A 7807-nucleotide genomic window follows, 5' to 3' on the forward strand; every position below is an offset into this window, starting at 1 on the left:
TTCCTTATCTGCCCGCCTTCTTGGCGCCTACGGGAGTTCATTAAAAGTTCAATTGGAGATACTGTCCTTGAGCCCTATCTATTCTCAGCATACTGTTTTCAAAGGCCCCTGCATCACTCCCTCTAATACCTCACCCCATCATTTCTTCAACTTCGCCAGACCTATGGTCTGTTGATATTCCCATCTGTTCAGATTCCCACCCCTCTCTAGCTTCCAATCTACCTTTCTGGTCATTGTAGCAAAATTTCTCAGTAAAGAGAAGACTTGGTTCTCTTCACTGTCTCTGATTTCTCTCCTCCCATATGACACCCACTCCAGACATGCTTTCCCTATTATGACTCCACCAAAACAGCTATTGTCAAGGTCCAGTGACTTTCTGAATCCAGTGAGCAATTTTCAGTCCTTATCTTGCTATACCCTGTAAGCTTTTGACAGAATTGATCACTCCCACTTCCTGAGTAGCCTTTGTTCACGTCGCTTTCAGGACTCTTTGGGTTTTCTTTCTACCTCAGTGGTCACTTCTTACTCAACTTCTTCACTCAGGGGCCAGTAGGCATCTCAAAATATAACATCAAAAACTAAACTTTTTTTTTTTTTTAAATACAGTCAGGATATCTCACTGTGCTGTCCAGGCTAGTCTCTAACTCCTGACCTCAAGCCATCCTCCAGCCTAGGCCTCTCGAAGTGCTGGGATTGCAGCATAAGCCACCATGCCCTCCCTAAAACCAAACTTGATCTTACCTGCAAACCTCTTCTTACACATTCCTCTTTATCTCAGTAAAAATCTCCAGTCTTCCATTTGCTCAGACCAAAAATCTTGGAGTTTCCTTGTTCCTCTTTCTCAAAGCTCATGTCTAGTATTAGCAAATTATGTTGGTTTTATGTCAGTATATATCTAGAATTCAACCACTTCTCATCACCTCCACTATTACCACCTACATCAAAATCATCATCTCTTGCCTGGATGTCACCTCATGGGTCCCCTGCTTCCATCCTTGCCTCTGCCACTCCCAGTCTTTTCTCAACCCAGCAGCCAATATGATCCTTACAATTAAACTTTAAGTCAGTTTGTAAGTTAAATCATGTCACTTGGTAAAAGCCAAAGTCCCCCAAATCAGTTCTGAGGCTCATACTCATCTATGAATAGAAGTAATTCCTGTGTTAGCATCAGTTAATACCTGTGCTTGTACTTAAACCTTATTTTTCTTGTTTTCAGTAAATTATAGTGACATCTTTTGTATTAAATTGTTACCTTTACAATTGATATTGACAGTTCTCAAGACACCAAAAGATTATGTGAGATTGTTTTCTCAAGAATTGCAAAAATCTGTGGTGCAGCTTGACATTTTTATATTCATTTTTTGCTAAACACATTGTGTATTAGATCTAAAGAGTGTCCTTTGTCATAATTCAGGGTTTTTATGAAAGAGACATTTTGCTGTAAATCCTATTCTTTCCAAAGCAAAAACCACAAGTTAATAAAATTGAATTTGGATCTCTTCCCTTGAGTACCTATTGCAAGCCAAGCACCGTCCTAGACATTATCTCCTTTAATTTCCGTAAACAATTCTGTTAGGTAGCCTCACTTTTGTACTTGGGAACAGAGGCTCTGGGAGATAAGTACGTATTCTATTCAAGGTCACACAAATAAGTGATGAAGCTGGGGTTGAATCCAGGTATGACTCTTGCTATACGCCCTGCCTGATCAAAGTAACTGTTTAACTGGTTTTGTAAGTTAATTTGTCACTGGTAAGACATTGAACACCTGCTGTTTCCTTAGATGTAATGGGCATAGACAAGGAAGAAATTAATTTTTTAAATCAGTTAAGAAAGCTGTGATTCTAGGCCCTACTAACTACAAAGCTTTGAATATTCTTTCATTTTTTTCACTTAGTGACAAATTATTCTTTAAAAATCTTGCCGTTGGCCTCTGCCTCTTTAACTTACACTAATAGTTCTAAAATGAAGCCATGTCTATAAATTGTTAACACTTGAGGCAGAGAGGAAGTGAGGGATTGAGTAACAGAACTTTAAAAATCATTCTAAAAATTCTACATGTTCAAATTTAATTGCTCAAGTCTCTGTGGTGTGATTTGACAACAAGCGGTCTTACAATCATGTGTTTGTCTTCACAGTGATCCTGCCATGAAGCAGTTTCTGCTGTACTTGGATGAGTCCAATGCCCTGGGGAAGAAGTTCATCATTCAAGACATTGATGACACTCACGTCTTTGTAATAGCAGAATTGGTTAATGTCCTCCAGGAGCGAGTGGGTGAATTAATGGACCAAAATGCTTTTTCCCTTACCCAGAAATGAAAATACTCAATATGGACCATTTAGGAATTATAAGCAGCAAATGTGAAAGACTTGCCACTTGATAGGTGACTGATTAGACATAGAGGGTTGTTGTAGGAGCATGCCACAGGAAAGACCAAGGGATCATGATCATTTGTTCAGGAAAAAAAGCCCCTGAACTGATTTTGTTATACCATAGAATTAAAAAAAAAAAAAAAGGCTTTAACAGTTGGCTGTAATTTGTCTTTTATTATCCTTTATTAAAATACGAATGTCAATGCTTTTCCTGCCTTTTTAATACAGGAGTGTGCTTTTAAATTGTCAGTGTAACATGGGTATTTATTTTGCTCATCCCTGTGAACTGTGCATTTTTGCTGTGTGGATATGGTTGTTTGGTTTCAGTTAGAAACGTCATAGGTTTGCTGTTTGAATATGCCAAGGTGGGGACTTTGACATTATGTATGTCTCACAAATCCTACCTGCATACCAGCCAGCTCTATTGATGAAGATGTAAAACTAATGTAAACTACAGTTTGCATTTCCCTGAAAATAGAATATTGTTTTTTAAGAGGGTTAGAAACAACCAAATGGGAAAGGCACATGCTGCTTTGCATCTTTAGTTTTTCCTTGTTCAAACTTTCTTGGCCACATTTTCCCATCTGTATTCTTTTTTATTAAGAAATCAGCTTAGGGAGGCTGAAGTGGGAGGATTGCTTGAGCCCAGGAGTCCGAGGTTGCTACAAACACACCACTGCACTCTAGCCTGGACAACAGAGAGACCCTGCCTCAAAAAAAAAAAAAAAAAATTCTACTTGACCTTATTCCCTATAAGAATACTTATCAAACTTACCTAAAAAAGAAAAATGGGGGCTGGGTGCGGTGGCTCAAGCCTGTAATCCCAGCACTTTGGGAGGCCGAGACGGGCGGATCACGAAGTCAGGAGATCGAGACCATCCTGGCTAACACGGTGAAACCCCGTCTCTACTAAAAAATACAGAAAACTAGCCGGGCGAGGTGGCGGGCACCTGTAGTCCCAGCTACTCGGGAGGCTGAGGCAGGAGAATGGCGGGAACCCGGGAGGCGGAGCTTGCAGTGAGCTGAGATCCGGCCACTGCACTCCAGCCTGGGTGACAGAGCAAGACTCCGTCTCAAAAAAAAGGAAAAATAGGAACAGCCATATGCAAAGTCAGCCCAACAGGAAAGGACTTACTAGATTAAAATATATTGTGGCCTGGGCTCAATGGCTCACACCTGTAATCCCAGCACTTTGGAAGGCTGAGGCAGGCAGATCGCTTGAGCCCAGAAGTCGAAACCCTGTCTCTACAAAAAACTACAAAAATTATCTACCTGTTGTCCCAACCACTGGGGAGACTGAGGTAGAAGGATGGCTTAAGCCCAGGAGGTTGAGGCTGCAGTGAACCTTGATCATTGCCACTGCACTCCAGCCTGAGTGACAGAGACCCTGTCTCCAAAAAAAAAAAAAGTGTGTGTGTGTGTGTGTGTGTGTATAGCAAGAGAGAGTTCTGTGATCAATTGAAGGCAAAAACAATAACACTGAGAGGGGCTTTGCTTCCCTTCCTAAAGATAATGTCATTGGGATGAGTTCCTAAAATGAGAATTTTCCAAGAGAAAAGAGAATTTTCATGACATGTAGAATCTTATCAAATCTGTTTTACCTGCTTCCTTATGGTATGTTTATTCAAAGCACTTGTGTACCATTTTTACTCACTTACACAGCATTACTGAATCTGGAGATTTTCAGTTAGGTATATTTTACATAATTCCCACCCATATAACTCAGTCTATACAGTTCACAGTTTTCATTCCCTCATAGCAATGCAAAAAATTTTGATGAGTTACTAGTACTAAAACTTGTTAAGTAAAAGATGATTCTTAAGAATTTCCAGGCCGGGAGCGGTGGCTCACACCTATAATCCTAGCAGTTTGGGAGGCCGAGGCGGGCGGCTCACAAGGTCAGGAGATCGAAATCATCCTAGTTAACATGGTGAAACCCCATCTCTATTAAAAATACAAAAAATTAGCCAGGCGAGGTGGCGGGCGCCTATAGTCCCAGCTACTCGGGAGGCTGAGGCAGGAGAATGGTGTGAACCCAGGAGGTGGAGCTTGCAGTGAGCTGAGATGGCAGCACTGCACTCCAGCCTGGGCGACAGGGAGACTCCGTTTCAAAAAAAAACAAAAAAACAAGAAAAATAATAATAATAATAATAATTTCCAGCTATACTAAAATGTTACTAATGTATCTTATATTTCAGGCATGTCTAAATCAACTTTTAGTATTCCTCAGGCATTTGTTACCAACCTTTCATATTAACATGAAACTTAGAAAATTTTTGATAGAATCCCAGAGTTAAAAAGGTATTAGGATTTTTGCCACTGAAGTAAAAAAGAGAAAAAAAGATATTTAGGAGAAAACTATTGAACAGTGACTGCAAAGAGTATTAAGTGAAATAAGTGAAGGAAAATATTAGCTCTTATTTATTAAAAGTTGTGTTGGGGCAAATGTTAAATATCTTTCTCTGAACATTATTAAGAAAGATAGAGTGATGTGAATGATAGGAAGCCCACCTGTAACCACTTAGCTGACATGTCCAACTATGAGTGAACAGGAAATAAGTGACATTTACCTAGGCTGTTTGTTGGAATCTGACTAGCATTATTTGATTTGGCATACTTTAAATGTCCAGAGCAAGGATGTTGGTGCTTGGCACCAAGAAATTTACTACTATTTAAAAAAAAAAAAAGTCCTAAAGGTAGCATTAAAATGTCTTAACTGGAGGCAGGAGGATCACTAAAGCCCAGGAGTTTGAAGCTGCAGTAAGCCAAGAAGGTGCCACTGCACTGCAGCCTAGGTGATAGAGTGAAACTTTGTCTCTTAAAAAAAAAAAAAAAAAAATCTTAACCATAAAAGAATCATAAGTTATGGAAGGTAGCTGATCAGTCACAGAACTATGGACTAAAGCCGTGATATTGAGCGTTATATTTCTCAATAAAGGTTTTTTTCTTTTAATACTGTATTAGGTCAAAGTTCAAGGTCTTAATTCCTTGAATTCCAATTTCCTTGTGAAATTTCATGTGATTAATTTAAAATTCCAGGGATCCTATCTAACATCACAGTTGATTGATATAAAAATGTGTTTTGAGAAATTAGTTTTGGTGAACGGTAACAGCATTACAGATAATAGCCTACAAACACTACTGCATTTTATTTCTGATAGGCATTATAGGTGGTAATCCAAATGATTAATGATTTTATTGCTCTTTATATTATCTAGAACAGGTGATTTGACATAAATGTACTTTTTTCTGAGAAGCTGATAATGTACTTACTACTCTATTTTGTAGTTATACAATAAATCTTAGCTGACAAGAAACTAGGAGTAAAAGCTCTGACAAAAAACCTCTGCTGTAACTAAAATACTGAGATCATTCTACCTTAACAAACTTAACAGGTGGGGAAGGGGTATATTTTAAGGATGGAGAAATTATGCAGTTTCCAAATATAGTCAATAAATATTCTCAAGTGTATGTAACTCAATTTCATTTGCAGCAAAGGTAACACTGAAATGTCTATGGTTGAGATTATTGGATAAGCTTTTTAAAAAAACACTGTTCTCAAGATGGGCAAGTGATTAAGAGCACTGATTGGGGCGGGGCACGGTGGCTCATGCCTGTAATTCCAGCGCTTTGGGAGGCCGAGGTGGGCGGATCACAACGTCAGGAGATAGAGACCATGGTGAAACCCCGTCTCTACTAAAAATACAAAAAAATTAGCCAGGTGTGGTGATGGGTACCTGTAGTCCCAGCTACTTGGGAGGCTGAGGCAGGAGAATGGCGTGAACCCAGGAGGCGGAGGTTGCAGTGAGCTGAGATCGTGCCACTGCACTCCAACCAGGGTGACAGAGCGAGACTCCCGTCTCAAAAAAAAAAAGCACTGATTGAATCCAGATTCCTTGAGTCCAAGTGTCAGATCTCTGCTTACTAGCTCTGGAATCTCAGATGTTTCATTGATTGGATTTCTTTGTGCCTCAAATGAGTACTCATTTGTGTAAACAGGAATGCCCTTCTTTAAAGACTATTAAAATGAATGGGAGTTAACATACAAGAGGTCTTCAAAAAGTTCATGGAAAATGCATATTATAAAAAAATTATGCTTAGATTTCAAAAATTTTTGCAACAAAATAAACTCAACATTATAACATGTCCGAACAGGATCTAGTTTGAGGCACTAAGAAGGGTATCAGTTTAAATAGAGCCTCTGTAAGAACAATATGAATTCTGCTAAAACTGAAGCAAGAACAAACATCAAATTTATGGCAAAGCTTAGGTGGAAGAATGGTGCAATCATTGATGCTTTACAAAAAGTTTATGGGAACAACACCCCAAGGAAATCAGTTTACAAATGGATAATTCATTTTGGCCGGTCACGGTGTCTCACGCCTGTAATCCCAGCACTTTGGGAGGCCGAGGCGGGCGGATCACGAGGTCAGGAGATCAACACCATCCTGGCTAACACGGTGAAACCCCGTCTCTACCGAAAATACAAAAAGTTAGCCGGGCATGGTGGCGGGCGCCTGTAGTCCCAGCTACTTGGGAGGCTGAGGCAGGAGAATGGCGTGAACCCAGGAGGCAGAGGTTGTAGTGAGCCGAGATTGCGCCACTGCACTCCAGCCTGGGCGATACAGAGAGACTCTGCCCCAGGAAAAGAAAAAAAAAAAAAAAAAAAGATGGATAATTCCTTTTAAGAAAGGACGAGACAATGTTGAAGATGAAACCTACAGCAGCAGACCATGTCACTTCGTGAGGAAAAAATTATCTCATGCCCTACTTGAAGAGGACCAATGATTAACAGCAGAAACGATAGCCAATACAATATGCTTCTCAGTTGGTTCAGCTTTTGTAAATCTGACTGAAAAATTAAAGTTGAGCACACTTTCCACTCAATGGATGACAAAACCATCGAGCCCAGGTCAGCCGCAGACAAAAGCAGAGCTTTCGATGGAGTTAAACAAGGGAGATCAAGATCCTGAAGCATTTCTTCAAAGAATTGTAACAAAGAAAAACAGACTTTTAAAACCTTAAGAAGAATTCAGAGACAGGCATAAAGACTGCTTGGTGATTTTAAGAGGACTGAGATCATTTTGGGAGAGATCACCTTCAGAAAATGACCAGATACAACAGGAATTTAACATGGCAACCAAACCAACCCACTAACACACGTTTAAATAAGATACCCAAATGCAGAGAGAAAGGCACAGTCATCATGCAGAGTATTCGCTACTCGTTCAAAAAATCTATAGTTAGGCCGGGCGCGGTGGCTCACGCCTGTAATCCCAACACTTTGGGAGGCTGAGGCAGGCGGATCACAAGGTCAGGAGATCGAGACCACGGTGAAACCCAGTCTCTACTAAAATTACCAAAAAAATTAGCCGGGCGCGGTGGCAGGCGCCTGTAGTCCCAGCTACTCAGGAGGCTGAGGCAGGAGAATGGCATG

General features: G+C 40.2%; 1 long non-coding RNA gene across 1 annotated transcript in view; it reads left to right on the top strand.

Annotated features, from left to right (window-relative positions):
* LOC105536941 overlaps nucleotides 1–2577 on the top strand; it is a 21189-nt gene extending 18612 nt beyond the window's left edge. The window contains exon 3 of the long non-coding RNA XR_001005646.1: nucleotides 2136–2577. This is a non-coding gene — a long non-coding RNA (uncharacterized LOC105536941). The remainder of the gene's footprint in view (nucleotides 1–2135) is intronic.
* Nucleotides 2578–7807: the final 5230 nt, after the last annotated feature.

Source organism: Mandrillus leucophaeus, unplaced genomic scaffold (assembly GCF_000951045.1).
Source record: "Mandrillus leucophaeus isolate KB7577 unplaced genomic scaffold, Mleu.le_1.0 Scaffold166, whole genome shotgun sequence".
Classification (NCBI taxonomy): domain Eukaryota; kingdom Metazoa; phylum Chordata; class Mammalia; order Primates; family Cercopithecidae; genus Mandrillus; species Mandrillus leucophaeus.